General features: G+C 28.5%; 1 protein-coding gene across 2 annotated transcripts in view; it reads left to right on the plus strand.

The window, feature by feature from the left end:
- The first annotated feature begins 5,256 nt into the window (after positions 1–5,256).
- Positions 5,257–16,859, plus strand: part of LOC107456822 (dopamine D2-like receptor) — a 412,581-nt gene continuing 400,978 nt past the window's right edge. For both annotated transcript variants that reach the window (XM_071180682.1, XM_071180681.1), the window contains exon 1: positions 5,257–5,396. The gene's annotated coding sequence lies outside the window, so the exon portion shown is untranslated. The remainder of the gene's footprint in view (positions 5,397–16,859) is intronic.

Below are 16,859 nucleotides of genomic sequence, written 5' to 3' on the forward strand. Positions count from 1 at the left end.
GTGAACCGAGTTCGAATTCTAACGATGACTGGTCGATGCGCACTTCGCATCCGGCTCGTACCGACCACAGTGGTGACGTAAAATATCCTAAGTGGTAGACAAATCATGGGTCAGAGTTCCCTTGCCGTCAAGCTAACCATGGGAGGTTTTTGTGGCTTTCCTTTCCATGTGACGTAAACACGGGTTAATTGCATCAAAGAGTCCTTCATGTAGGCAAGATTTCGCAAAATACTTGATCGAGGAGCTCCCTTGCCTTTTAGATTGTGTTCAAAATTACAAGACTACGGAGTTGAACATTGGTTGTCGTATACTCAAAATTGGGTCAGCTGTTCAACGACGGTTATAAAAATTCAATTACTGTCTACATAATTAACAATTTAAATACGTTTTACCACCGGCACCTATTTCTGCTTTTTATACTCCCGTAATGCATTTTGATTTATACAGTTCATTTAGAATAACATACGAGCTACTTTGGGTGGAGAATTTCTTCTAGAATCGAGTCCGGAATTTGCAATGGAACGTAAAGTAGCAACAAATTGCAGAACAAAAAAACACCAAAAGTCTTATCTATGGCTCATGGGCAATTGAGTCGCATGAAATGCGGGTTTGAGAAATAAACGAATCTAAAGCTTACTCTGTTCGAAGTCTTAAAGAATTTTATTTTTGATCTTCCTTTACTTCTTGAAAGAGGATAGTCACAAATCATCCTTCCTTCGTGATCAATATTCACTGTATATATCATCGTTTAACGAACTCCAGGAGTCTGATGCAGCTGTTGGATCAGGGAGGAACCGTGTTTTGTATGAAGTGCTCTCCTCCAAGTTAGTAGGGTGCATGGATGGAAGAATTACAAAGGAAAATAAAGTCGCATTGTTTACTGTAATCAATACTTTATTGGGATTTATTATAGACGAGATGGTATTTTTCATGGTTAGGGAAAAAGGCATGCACTATATGTTGAATTTCAGTTTATATATAATTTAACATTCGTCTACAGTTTTTACTTCAGAATAAAACTTTCTTGGTGAGTTTAAATCAAATTTTTGGGCAAGCTCTAGATAGGTCAATTTATAATCGTTTCGAATCATCCATTTTTTATAATCAATATTCGTTGCATTGTTAACGAATTTTGTAGTCTCTTGCAGCTGTTGTGTCGAGAAGGTAACGCGTTTTACTTAATGAGTTTGGTCTAAGTTACTATGATGAATCGGTTAAGAAGACAATGGACGTTTGGAATGAGAAAAATTCTTTACGTGCTCTAGATTTGCCTTTTAAAATATTTCACACTTTGCTAATTAATAGGACACAAACCATTTGTTGACATATTACAGGAGTTTAAATTTGTAAACATCGTTGAATTAATTTGTAGTTATAGTTAAAAATATTGCACAATTTTTCGAGGCTTCAAAAAGTTTGCATCAATTTCTGCTTTATTTTCAGGAAACATTTTTCAGATATACTTTTTGATTTTAAATGCATTTGATTGGGTCAATATTTTAGTTTGATTTCTAAATATTTAAACAACTATTGGTGTGTTTTATTTTGAAGAAATATTTCGGGCTATTAAAGTTAGCCCCTACTTAAGACTTTTGATCTAGTTAGCTGAATAACTTTTGATCTGAAAAACTGTTTGATCTAATGATGGAATCTTTACATTTCAGGACTCAATCCTAATGGTTTGATATAGAAATGATCTTTGATTGTAAGCAACAACTCGCAACGGAATGCTGACATAAATGCCAACTGCTCCGGACACACCAATATAATTAAAGAAACGGTAAATAATTACAAACTCAATTTTATAAATATTTGAATATTTTTGCTAGCTTTTAAAAGGTATAGAATGACAGATCTACTATAAGGTGGTGAATTATAAAAGCGTGCGAATTATTTAGAAATAGTGATGGATAAAAATATACTAAGCTGAATTTATTAAACCAAGAATCACAATTGATAAACTACCACTTTAAAATATTTATTTGCTGTCTGGAGCAAGTTGGCATCTCTGTGTTAAAGACGCTTGAGACAGGTCAATTATTGTTTTGACAAAAGAAACAAAGGATGTCTCCCAGACGTCTTCGTATGTCAAGGGGTTAATGCAAACGATATTTTAAGTTACGTAATAGGACTCAAAAACGTATTTTCTCTGAATAAACATGCCTTTTTTTCTTCGGATTCGGATTTCTGACTCCCAAAATATTGGAGTAGCTATAATCAGGGAAATATCGTCCGAATAATTTGTCCCGGAGAATAGTCTAAATTTTGAACCCTACAATGTTGAATGAAGCAACAAAATTTCCACTTTTAGTGAAATCGGACGAATAATTCTAGAGAAATCAAATTTCGAAAAAGTGTGACGTTTTTTTTTCCTTCTTTTTTTGTTGTTGTTAAATAATACCAATATTTGGTTAAATTTTCAAAATGATCGAACAAAATTTGGTTCAATATTTTTATATAATTGATGATGTACATAATTCATGATTCAACTTCCTATGTTATTGAAAATTCTTAAAGCTTTTTAGAGTTATTGAATTTCATGAGAAATTTATTCTAAAACTACATATTTTTACATAAATTTAATGATAAATGATATTCTTCGTTATAAATAAATGATATAAAACAACACTATTTGATTTTAAGTGACTTGATTTAAAATTATTATCAAGTTAGGAAATTTTTAATAGTTTTGTATTAAAAATCACAAAATAGTACTTTTTGTTAATATTGTAAATTAAAAATGACAAAATTGTGCTTTAAAATAAAAGTTACTTAGCAATGAAAATTTTAAAATTAATTGTCATTAAGTTTAGTTTGGTTAAATTTACAAAGAATACAATGCCATTGTACTAATAAAATATCTTCGCAAGTGTTGTAAATATATCTGTAGCATCTTCAGCAAAGGAAATGATGCGACAATTTATTACAAAAGCTATGCTCTAATTACCTGATTAAAATTATGTGCCTTCAATTAAGGATATTTTATGATAGGCCTCATAACCTATCACTCGCTGTCATTTCAATTTGACATGTGAGCTGAACTAACCTCTAAACTAAGGATTCGAAAATAGATTACAGGAGTAAGTTAAATCGGATATTTCGGTATGCACCCTTACCCATAGTGGCATGAATTAGTTTTTTAGGTTTTGTAGTTATTTAAAATTATTTTGATTTTAAACTTAATAAGTTTTTTAAGGTTCTAAAAGCATTAGTCTCTTTATTACTCTAACTTAACTTCTAAAAACACGCTAGAAGAAAATTTATAGTGTCATCTTTACTGAAATATTCTCATATAATTAAGCTTTCTGGGGATTTCGCCATGTATGAAGAACATGTAGGTTATTTAAATCGAATTATACATTTCTGATTTTTGAAGAAAAAAAAAAGAGTTACATCTGAAAATGTAACAACTTTAAATATTATGTAGTTTATTTATTTTGAAAATATTTTTTTTCTTTTGTTCTGGGATCTGTATGAAGCTTTTAAATCTATATTTGCATAACATTTAAGAATAATACAGACAAGAACATGCAGGTCCCCGTATGTATACCTTGGTACAGAAGGCAAAATTTATAACTGCTTAGTTGTCAAATGAAATCTCATTGTATTATGAGTATTCACTTTCATATCTATTTAGTAATATTTTTACGAGTATTTTAATTGTTTTGTGTTTTTTCCATAATTTTAAAATTTTGCCTCCAAGAGATAAATATTTTTTTGTAGTCAATGTTAGATTTTTTTTCAATAATTATTTATTTTGCGCGTTTTAACATAATTAAAATAGTTTTGAAAATGAGATTTCATGCAAAAAGGCATTGGTAATCCTTAGTATTGCATCTCATTAAAAATTTCTTTTCTTCAAATAATTCTTGCATTTATTCGTCATTCTATTTAATAATTATAAGGCATTCATTCTGTTTAATCGAAAAAATTATGATATTTTGAAAACTATATAGGGAAATTTTAATACTCTAAATTAAACCAACTTTATTATAGCAATAGTTGAAAACCTATTTTTAATGATATGACTAAGGTTCGAATCCCAGAGATGGCTGGCCGATACGAATTACGCACCCGGTTAGCACCGACCATAGTGCTGACGTGAAATATCCTCAGTGGTAGATGGATCATGGGTTAGAGTACTTGCAGTTAAGCAACTGTAGAGGTTTTCATGAAACGCAAATGCGGTTTAACTACACAAAAAAATCCCGCACGAAAGCAAAATTTATTCCAATGTTTGATCCATGAGCTCCCTTGACCTCTGAATTGGATTCAAAATTATAAGGCAGCAGAGTTGAACATTAGTAGTCGTAAACTCGAAATTGGGTCTTCTGTAAAACGACGGTTATAAAATAAAAACATTCAATAAAATCATATTTCTGAACTCATGCAGGACAACTGTACGACAAGTTGAACCGAATTAAAGCAATTTTTGTCACTATTTGTTTCTGTTACGTCATAATAATACGGTTAAACTTAAAATGTGCCTAACCTGGTTCGAAAACACTTAATGACTGGCATTTTTTTTTTTAAATTTCAACAACAAGAACTCCACAAAGTCAAAAGTGAAAAACAATTTGGACACGGGTTAAAATTATAACGCTGACAAATTGAATACCGATTACAACAAACCTCATGTGAATCGGTATTTTAATTTTAGTGATAAATTAAAATACAATTCTTTAATTTTAACCTTAATTAAAATAGAGAAAATTATTAGGATTTAAAGAACAGTAGTAGTTTTTTAAGAGTAAAAGCAGCATATTACAGGGCTTAATTTAGATTAAAACTTGGGCAATTTGTTATGCTTTATTAAATCGATATATACAGGCGAAGTCACACATCCAGAATAAAAGTCGAAAAGACCGCAAGCAAAAATTGGATTCGAACGAATTTTTACACTGCGTAGCGTATTTTCAGCAACAAAAAAAAGTTATAACAGAATTTGCTCTAAAACAGCTTTTCCCGAAAGTTTTCAAAGTTTCTTTTAAAAATGTGAGAAGGAGGTAACTTTCTGTGTTGTTACCTTAATAGAAATAAAAAATAATAATAAAAGTTTTCGATTTTTTGAAGAAAAGTTGATAATTTTCTAGCAGAATTTTCCGTTCTGGCTTTATCAGTTCAATTGAATCAAGAGTGGAAAGTAAGGGCCGAGTTTCGGGAAAAGAATCGGGAAGCTCGTAAAGGAGAGGGCGCTCCCGGAGCCGGGAAAATCAGCAAAAAAATTGTGAAACTCCCGTTACTGCCCGTTTCCTTAGTTAGAATCGAGCTGTTGCTCATGGCCGGATCACAGTTTCTCAGACTCCGAGAAACCGGAGAGAGAGTTCTTTCTTATCTTTAATTTGAAATCTTATCCCTGATAAACTATCGCTCTTTGCACATATTTTTCGTAATATGTAAGTAAACTTTTATGTAAAAATTCTTTTTGGATAATTTTTTAATATTTTTATATTAATATAAGTGACTGTAAATATAAAATTTCAGTCACGCAAAAATTCTGCTTTAACAAACTTAGCATTTTGTTAGAAACTTTATATTTGTTAATATATAACGGGATCATGAAATTAATGACTTCTCATATTCAGTTATTTTAATTTTCTCTTAATTGATTCCCGAATTTGCTATATGTAATGAATATTAAGTATGCATCTTTTTCTTTATTTAATACATATTTGTCATTAAATTTAAATAGTTAATAAACATTTTTATCAAAGATGCTTCACTTATTTTTAATTCATGTTTATATTTAGTTAATATTTTAATTATTTTTTTTATCTTGCTCTATTTTTTTATAAAAGTGCAAGAAAATTAGAAATAAAATTATAACTTCTTTTTAACACAGTTTAGACTAGAACTTATAGTTATAAGTTCTATATTTTGAAGTGTTTTTACCGTTAACAATTTTTTAACAGTTAATATCAGTATAATATTTGTGCATAGGTAGCAGAATAGAGTAGCTATCGAGTTCAAACTAAATTCGATATATGATTGCTTTTTTTTCTCTTAAAAAAGAGTTGGGTTCCAAAAGGAAACATATCTCGAAAGGTTTCTTGTTGATCAAATTTTCCTAAAATGCATGTATTATATTTAAAAAAAAATACTACTAATATTAATTTAATAACTCTAAAAATTCCAATTACTAATAATAGTAATTTTAAATTACTATTAAGAGTTTTTAAATTCTTAACATATTTGTTTCGTTAAAGCTCTTACTCGTCATGTGATATTTTCTTTTGACTCGCATTTGATATTGACCTGGGCAAATCAAAATAAACTTCTTTTTTTTTCTCGAAGCGGATCAGTTTTAAATTACTTTACTGAGTATTAAAATTCTCTCCATATTTTGTTCCCGTCAAAGTCGATATTTATTTTTTAATAGCTTCTTCCAACGTTTTTGGCATTGACACCGAGAAATAAGTAATAAAAAGAAACGTTTACTTGCGACCTCGAGAGAAAATCGAAGTTTTCTTATAAATATACATTAAAAGAAGAAGTCAAATTTGAAGTTTTCATTTTGAAATAAATTTTTACCTAATAAGTATTTTGCGTAAAAAATATTTTTTAAAATAAGAAAAATAATATAATTTTTAACGAAAACTATTCTATTTAGAGCGGACTTTTGTAGTCATTCTCTAACTAATTAATTTTATACTAATCAATATAATTCTTAAATCGAAACTGTTCTATTTGGCGTATTTATGAAGTTAACTTATGATTTAATTTATTAATTTTACATTTGTTAATAGATTTTCCTGATCAAAACTGTTCTATTTGGGCGTACTTTATTAGTAATTTTTAAACTAATTAATATTATAAAAATTAATGTATTTTTAAGAATGAAAACAATTCTGTTTTGCGTATTTTTAGAGTCCCTTTCTAACTAATTAATTCTGCATACCAATTAATTTGCATTACGAAAATATTTTAATAAATACAATAATTATAAAAAAAACTTTTTTCCTATATACTTGCTTAAGTTCATATTCTAATGTTTCTTTATTATAAATTCTCATTGTGCTTCAAATTTTTCAAAATTTTCGAACTTTTCAGTTACAATAATTTTTTTTCAAAATCTGATATAAGTCTACATTAAATAATGCAGAATGATAATAACATAGAAAGAATTGTTGAAGAAACGAGACAAATATATAATTGGATTAACCAAGAACTTAAATTACCGTTTATTCATGGATATCTAATAATATCTAATGGATAGCTTTAATATAGTTATAACAATGAATATTAACGTACACAGTGAAATATAATTTTAGGCTCTTATTAATGTTAGGCAAATAAATAAAGCAACATTTATTTTATATTTGTAAGAAATTATTTGATTATTTTTTCTTATATCGGTACACACTTTATTTGTTAGATATATCTTAATAATGCACTTGTTATTTAACTCACTTTATCAGAAAAAAATAATTTTTTTACAGATTATACTTACACAAAGTAAATTATAATGAGCCCCTTGGTTCTAATAATAACGAAATGCAGTCTAATATGCAGTTTTTAATATCTATTTTTCTATTATACAGTGTATAATGAAATATAGATTTTCGAAATTCAAAATAAAAGTCTTAACTATCGCTACATATTGAAAACGAATTGTTAAGAATGTGTTTAAATAGTTTAATTTTCAAAAAAAAATGTTTAATATTAAATTACCTAAAGAATATTTTGTTAAATATATCTAATATATAAAGCCATATTTACAAAACAGGCACAATTTTTCAATAACAAAATTGTAACTTTTAGATTAAGAAGTAACATTAAAATAAGTAGAATATATATATNATCTCGTTACATTTTCCTTTCGAAATAATACGTACTAGATATTTTTTTTTAAATGTATGTGAGAAAAAAAATATATTGACGATTTTTTAATTTTTGCAACTTTTTAACCATTTGAAATTTTGAATTTCATAAAAAAGTTTTTTCGTAATTTATCTTATTCTTAAAGAATGTGGTCTAAATTAATCTTTCTTTTTGAAATGATATGATCTAGATATTTTTTCTAATTTATCTAAAGAAGAAATATTTATGAATTTTTATTTTTTACAAGCTTTTAACGACTTGAAATGTTGACCTTCGATAAGAAGTTTTTCATAATCTTATTCAAATGGAGTGCGATAGAGTTAAATTATGTTTTGAAACAATGCTCTCAATGTAATTCTTTATAATTTTTAGCAAAAAGTAATTATGAAATACTTATTAAGAATAATGTTTATCTGTATTAGAAAATGTAATTTTTGAACTAAATAGTGTACTTACAAATACCTTTATCAAAACATCCTGAAATTAAATTCGAAATAAAATATTTTTCTTTTAATATATAATTTCAAAATCTTCAATCGATAATAAATATAAAACTACATAGACAAAGTGTTTCAGTAAACACTGATTCTATAAATAGAAGTTTAATGAAGGTCAGTTCAATCTTCCTCGTTTATCTTTCCGATTACAATTGATTGTTACATTAAATTTGATTTGAACTTATTTCAATCTACATTTCTTAAAAGAAATCAATTTATTTAAATGTTTAAAATAAGTAAAGTCATCTATTGACTTTTGTACTATAAATATTAGTACTTTAAATGTGACATTTTTATTTGATTAAATAGTTGTTACAGGTATTGCGTAAATGTTGAGAATACATAGCAATGAATCATATATCAATTACAAATCATACATTAGCGACTCATTGTTATATTAAAATTGATTTGAACTTATTTCAAGGTACTTTTCTTAAAAGAACTCAATTTATTGGAATGTTTAATATAAGTAAAGTCATGCATTGACTTTTGCTTTATAAATATTAGTACTTTAAATGTTACATTATTATTTGATTAAATAGTTGTTACAGGTATTACGTAAATGTTGAAAATACATAGTACTGAATCATATATAAATGTTGGCTTTATTTATCGAAATTGTTTCTGATTGAGTCATACTAATAAGTTCAGCACTGAATCAAATATTTATCTTCTCTTTCATTTAGTAATACGATTTGAATTTAGGTTGGAATAGAAATGCATTACAAATTGAATTGCTTTCATTAAAAATGTATAATATTTTGATAGATTTAAGCAAGAATCTATTTTGCTTTTACTTCGGTTCATGTTTGTTAAGCATTAAACATTTTTACTTGAATTACATTACTTTGTTGATTTTACGAAAGAAGCCGAAATGACTTCCTTAATAGATTATTTGAGCTTTTCGTAATTGATTTCTTACATTGTTATTTTCCTTAGTACAGTTTACTAATATTTTTTAGTGTTCAGAGTTATTTACTAGTACAAGATATTGGTATCTAAATTAGTTTCGTTGTGTCGATTTTAAGGATATATATGTGCCAAGATAGCGTTTTTTGTTTAATAAAAGAATTCTTTTTGTGCAAAACAAAATTGTTTTTACATAAGGCAACAATCGTTAAATAGAAAGAAACTACTTAATTATTCACAATCTATTTTATGAAACTACCTTTTTTTAAAATTAATATTGCTGTACTTGGATAGAAATAGATTTAATGAATACTGTAATAAAATTCTTCTATTTTATTCAGAATTGCAACTGAAACAAACGTCCGCAGAGTGCTCAAAACATGAGAATCTAGAGCACTATCTTATTTCATAACCCTCATTTAACAGTCGAATCAATTTAGAGTTTTCAACCATTAATGTTCAAATCCGTAGACTTGTAGTTTTGAGCCTAACCCAGAGGTACATCGGGAATTCCTGGATCATTGGGACAAACTAACCTTACAAAGGCTGTTTTAATAGAAATAACCCACAGTTGCGTTACATGGTCAAGCAAACCAAAAAACCACCCACAGTTAGCCCGACGGCAAGGAGATTCTAACCCATGATCCGCCTACCACTCAGAATATTTTACACCAGCATTGCAGTTGATGCCAGCCGGGAGCAGAATTTTTATCCCTCAGCCACTGCTGGGATTCGAACATGGGTCACCTCAAACTTTGAAGACAGAGATTTTCGTTCAAAATGGACGTTCGACGACGGTTGAAATTAGATGAAGGATAGGTGAAAGAGTAACCAAAGTCGGACATTCGCTGGGCTATCAAATTTTTTCCTAAATATAAAGTTATAGATATAAAATTATAAGTATTAAATTATAAATATAAAATTTATTAAAATTAAACTCATCTCTAATTAATCTCATAAAAAAGTCTAATATATTAAAAGAAGACATTTCTTATATTTACAAAATTTTTGTACGTCATTACTTTCTTACCTTTTTAGCTAGTTAATCATCTTATTTGTGATATTTTATATAACATTCCCGATAAAAATAAAAACGAAGGTCCCGAATTATATAGGTAATACAGCTTAAGTTTAAATGCATAAACTATTGAAATGCACATAAACTGCATTACTGTGTCTTTACATTCTAGTTTAGGAGATTATAATAAGTCTATGCAAAATAATTCATGTACAAACTCAGCAATTTAATATAATGGAACCGATTAAGTATTGACATTTATTTAAATAGCGAGTGGGATTAAAACTGATGAAACATTAATTTTGATTGCATAAGTTTAAATTATTATAAATATATTAGCATTGACAGATAATGCAATTTTTTTGTGTGAGTCTTTATGTCCAGCGCTTGACCAGTGTACTGCATGGTATCGATCGTACCATGCAATTCGTGCTAAATTTCATCTCATTCTGCGTCAAGCAATCTGAGATTACTTTCTTGTTCAGAAAACTTAACGAGCAAAGACCTCGTTTCTTCTTATTTGAGAAAGAAAAATATCAGAACACGATAAAAGATGTCTATTAGGATAGCTGCAAAGAAGATTGTGGTCATTTGAAGTTCGTGATTTTACATTTCCTCCCTGTTTGATGCATAGGTTTATGGTTAATGAATGTATAATTATGCAGTTGTAATGTTTTTTTTCCGAAAAATTATGAACCGGAAGGATATGAAATTTTTAACGTAAGTTTTTTTTAATAAATTTGTAGAATTGGTGCAAATTTTTAGTGCACAGTTAAGTTGTTACTTATCCCACTTGCCAATTAGCAAGCCTGCTATAGGAACCCAAGCAAAGTTTTCAGGCAGATGGTGCGTTTCTTGTTTTACAGTGGCGCCTTCTATGGCGAAGAATACGACTTCAGTCGTACACACGTCGCAGCCCATTTCACAGGAAGAACCCATTCATTCATCTAAAGATCGTAATTTCGACCTGAACCAAAGAACGATCAAGCTTTAATTCAATACACACAGAGGTATTGATTTGTTATGGAAACTTGATGGACTTAGGAACTTGGAAACTTGATGATAGTTAGTTTTAACGTGCACCAGTCGCCATTTAATACACGGGGCTTCTACTACCAGTGGGATTCGAATTCACGATCTCATGAGCATCAGCACAACATCCAACCAACCAGGCTATCCCGGCCCAGTGAACTACCATTTAGTGTAATACCATAATGTTCTGTTTCATAGTCTAAGTTAAAACTTTTTGTAACTTAGATTCCAGTTGGCTGTTAATAGAAATGGTAATAGAATTTTTTCATTATTGTGGATTATTGGACTATTTCCTGACTAGCTGGAATACATAAATTTTAAATGTAACTTCCTGCCTATGATAAAGAAAGCTTCAATTATTTTCCAGCCAATGCGAACAGAATTTATTGCAAAATTATCCTGTTTACAAATGGCTGTGACAAGTAATAAATAGTTATTCAACAGACTGAAGTTTCATAAACGTATTGCAAATCTCTCTTCGAGTTGCACTTAAACGAGAGAATCTTGTTTCAAAATGGTTATAACAAGTAATAGATAATAGTTATTCAAATAGACTGAAGTCTTATAGAGGTATTGCTAATTCTATTGTATTTTACGCTAAATTTAAAAGTTGGGCATTTAAATCTTGCTCCTAAACGATGTGAATAGTGATGCGTAGTTATAAGATGGAATTAAGTTTTGTGCACATAAAACCCTAACAAACTCTTTGTGCTCATCAGTTTTTTAACTTTTTTATATATAAATTTTGTTCTTTTCTCTTGCTTTTAAAAGGATGTAAAGAACAGTAAATAGTCATTCAATACAGCAATACACCAACGTCTCTTAACGAAAATTATTAAAAAGTTTATCAACTGACTAACGTATTAACGTAACAGTTATTATAAACTTGCAAATTCTTTCGTGTTTTACGCAAAATTTATATATTCTGCAATTAAATCTCACTTCTAAGAAATTGTGAATAAAGATGCACAGTTATAAAATGGAATTACGTTTTATACACATAAAACTCTAACTACTCTTTGTGCTTATCAAATTTTTTAACAAAATGTGTAATTCACTAGCGCTTTTAAAAGGATGCAAAGAATAGTAAATAGTTGTTCATTAGACTTAAGTCATATAACAAAAATTATTAAACAGTTAATAAATAGTTATTCATTAGGCTAACGTAATAACTCATCAGTTATTATAAACGTGCTACAAATTTATAAATTGCGTGACGTGGAATTTATTAATTGCTTGTAATTACAAATTTATAAATTGCGTGACTTTGTGTTGTTTCGAAATGATTGTGAAGTGAGATAAATAAGTATTTATTAGACTAACGTATTATAAACGCATCATAAAACTCCTCGCATGTTTTGAAGCTACATTTATCAATTTTGTAATTGAATACAGATTCAAGAAGGCTGCGATGAATGCTAAAGCGTTATTCATTATACCACGATTTTGAAAACAAAATGGATCTAAAAGGAATTAAACCTTCTTTAAAGCAATAGTATCTCGAAATGGAAATTAGGGAAAATATTTTTATTGTCACTAATATTTTGATTACTTCTAATCGTCTAGTCCAATAGAAATGGTTGACAGTCTAGTCAAAAGTCAACATACTGCATGTAATATAAAGTGTTACGACAATGAATGCACAATGCTTTAAAATTTTCGTACAACTTGCATAACTTTGGATCTAATGGTCAGAATTTCACCTACCAGGGCTCAAGTTTAATAGTTAACGAGGGTTGCCTCAAATATAATAATCAATTGGTGCAGACGATATTTTAAGTTATGGAATAAGACGCAATATGTACTTTCTCAAAATAAAAAATAACTTTGAGAAAAATAGATTTCTGACCCTAAAATTCAGGGGTGTATCAGCAATCTGAAAAATATGGTCAAAATAATTTGTTTTGGAGGGATGTCGAAATTTGGGACCCACTAATGTTAACTATGCTTTTCGTATACTTCTCCACTACTCTTGAATTTGTTTAAGCGAATTGAAAAAATTTTGGAAGCAATTTGTTTTTGTAAACTTTATTCCATAAAAAAAATTTTTTGATACTTTATTATTTTATTTAATAAAAGTTGAAAAAAATTGGAATTGTAAGGCACTCAAATTCTTACACTGTTTTAACGAATGTAACTTTTTAAGTAAGAAAATCTGATATTTAAATTTTGGTATCTCGGGAACTATTTAACAATTTAAAAATTTTCATGCCTTATAATTCTAAATTTTTGGATTATTATTAATTAAAATGCTGAAAATATTAAATAATTATAAAAAAAAAACATCTTTTCGCGGAATTATTTTCGGATAAACGCATTTTATAAGTTGGGTGCGAAAAGTTTCAAATTCTCTTTAGTTCTCGGGATGTAATGAAAAGTGAAAAAGAGCAAAATTAACATTTAAGGATCTAAACTTTCAACCGCTGTATTCTCTTAGCTATTGGTACTATATTTTCCAGATTGCGGCTAGTCCAATAATTTGGGGGCCATGAATCCAAATCCGTTGAAAAAAAGATACGTTTATTCAGAGAAAGTATGTTTTTAGGTCCGATTTCGTAACTTAGAATATCGTCTACACTAATTAATTAACAAAAATTTGGTCACACCCTCGAACCATTAAGATTAACATTAAGGGTTAGAAATAACATCTGGTCGGAAAAAATGCATGTGCTTATTCATAAATTAGCATATGAATAGGCATATGTGAGGTCATTATTTTCACTAGCATATTTGAGTTCACTCCGGTGAACTATTAGGATTGAGTCCTAGTATTTGAATATCCGATCATTAGATAAAAAGTTATTCAAGTAGTACTATTTTTTTGCTGCTCAGAGCACCAAAAATGATTAAACATAAACAATTTTTTCGAATTTATTTTCCAAAGAGGAAAATTTTATACTGTGTGTTTAATACATTTCCTTATTCTTTTTCTGCTATTTTTGTTAAAAAGGAAGCTCACATAAAGAAAATAATAAATTTTTTTAAATAACTATCATTTATAAGAAAAACTTTATTTTTCTGACGATTTAGTAATTCTAAGAAGCTAAATTTCAGAAGGAGCTCATTAAAAAACCAATTTTCAATAATAATTCAAATAAATTGAAAACTGATATGATTTACTATTTGAGAAAATAAATAACACAGTATTTTTAGACAGTTTGCAATTTTTTCAGAAAATTGATTCCATATGTGCACATTTTAAGAGATAAGAATAAGCATAAAAATTATAGATATGCAGTTTCGTAGATTTGTATTTATATATATATAATAAAATAAAGAATTTATGTGTTTGTCTGGATAAAATCCTAAAATAGTCCACCTCTTGGTGACTTTTTGAAATCTCGCCAAGTTGGTGATTATAACTGAGATCAACGTTGCTTGTTGATTATTAAAAGAAAAATAATTATTAAAATTATTACGATGATTTAACAATAATAACAATGATTTAATAATAATAACGATAATTTAAATAATAACGATTATTCTAACAGCAAGAGATCAAAAGCATAAATGATGGAAAAATAAAACATTTCACCTCTTTTCTAACGAAATACAACTTTCGCGTAGGTATACATATCAAATAACCAATCAGGTTTAAGAATTTTGGTGCTGTGATCGGACGTTCAAAATAATCTCCCCGAAATATTTTTCGAAACCTAGTTTAGCGAGATTTCAAAAACTCGATTGGCGAGAATTGAAAAAAATCGCCACGGGATGGGCTATTCTAGGATCCACCTGTGTGTCTGTTTACCTGATTGCGAGTAGACAGTAAACTCTAAGAATAGGAAATTTAACATGAAGCTAAATGAGAACAATTGTAAACAAATAACGCACGCGCGCGAAGCCTGATTTCAATTTTTTTTAAAATTCAGAGACATTTAAGAAATGGAATTTTCTCATTAGTTTATCGGAAGTCATTGTTTTAAAGTAAACTATAAGCGATTCTGTTTTATCAAATATTTGAACAATATCATCAATGATGTTTTCAAGCTTATAGCTCCAATAAGAAATTAATTTATTGCTAGTTCTGTATTACTTATTTTTTATTTGTTATACCGGTAGGTTATCTGAATGTTCAACGTGATCGTGATAGCATAAGCGGAGTATGTCACCTGATTAATATTTTCGAGATTATCTGAAACCACATGTTTATTTTGCTTATAGTTGCGCTTTTAAAATGTGTTACAATAAAACCAAATAATTAAAAACCAACGATAATTGAAATTAAATAAAATAAGGAACAAAAACGCTAATATTATTATTGACTTCAATGATAATTTATTGTTACAGATTGAAATAAAAAATAAGCTTTATACGAAGAATCAAAATTGATTAAGAAATTGCTCTAATTCGCTTAAAAGGGCACATTAAAGTCGCCTTACTATTAATGATATTTAATTTTGGTTATAGGTACTGCTGACATCATGGTAATTGGTGTAGTTTCAGTAGGTACCAAATATAACCTTATGCAGGCACGGAATATTTTATTAGTAAATCTGATGCAAATTACAACCACTCCAAACACTGAATATAAGTAAGGACAAAAGTAGTTTGATTGTGGAAAAGTTTAAATGCCATGAGTTGCTTCGAGCAACAGCATTATGCCAAATGATACTGAACACGGTTAGTCTATATTTTGATGGGATGAACTACGAAAAATGTGTTTTGTTTAATCTAACATCGTAAAGTCTCTGATAAGAGGAGCAAATAATCCATACAAAAAATAAATAATCGGTGTGTTTGTGTCTATCTGTGTGCCTATATATCAAATTGCGGTTATACCGTAATCTAAATAATTTAAATGAGTAAAATTGTAAACAAATACGAAACCTTATTTTTTATTTTTTTTATTATATTTTGAATTCAGAGACATTTTAAAAATAGAATTTTCAAGCATGCTTAGCGGAAATTTTGTCATTGTTTTAAAATAAACTGTAGACGGTTCAGTTTTTCGATTATTTTAAAGATAACACAGTAATGTTTGCTAGCCTATATTTTTAAACAAACAAGATGTATATCGTGTACTCTGTTACACTTGATTATAATTTGTTTGTTATGGCATTGTTATTTGAATGATCAATGTGATTGTCTTGAAATAAGCAAACTACATTACCAAATTATTATTCCTAACGTAATATGAAACCATATGTTTATTTTGTTTATAGTTGTGTTTAAAGCTAGCTTTTATAAATCGAAATAATTTAAAATCAGCAGTAATTGAAATAAAAAATACATTTTGTACTGAAACGGAAAACTAATGAAGAAATGAAACTAATTCGTTGAGGATAAAGATTCGTTGAGGAAAATATTATTGCTGGCGCTAATGACAATGAGTTTTGGTAAACTACTAAGTGAAGTGAGATAATAAGCATTGGTAATATGCACTATTGGCAGCATTGTAATTGGTGCAGTTTTAATACCAATAGTACCAATATAGGTTTATGTACCAAATATACTTTTACTTAAGTGCAAAATATTTTTTGAGTAAATTTGGTGCCGATTGCAGCTGTGTACCAATACTGCACATTTTTATGATAGATATTCAGCCCCTCGAAGATGCAAGTACAGGAGAAAGTAGCTGG

This window comes from Parasteatoda tepidariorum, chromosome 5, assembly GCF_043381705.1.
Source record: "Parasteatoda tepidariorum isolate YZ-2023 chromosome 5, CAS_Ptep_4.0, whole genome shotgun sequence".
Lineage (NCBI taxonomy): Eukaryota > Metazoa > Arthropoda > Arachnida > Araneae > Theridiidae > Parasteatoda > Parasteatoda tepidariorum.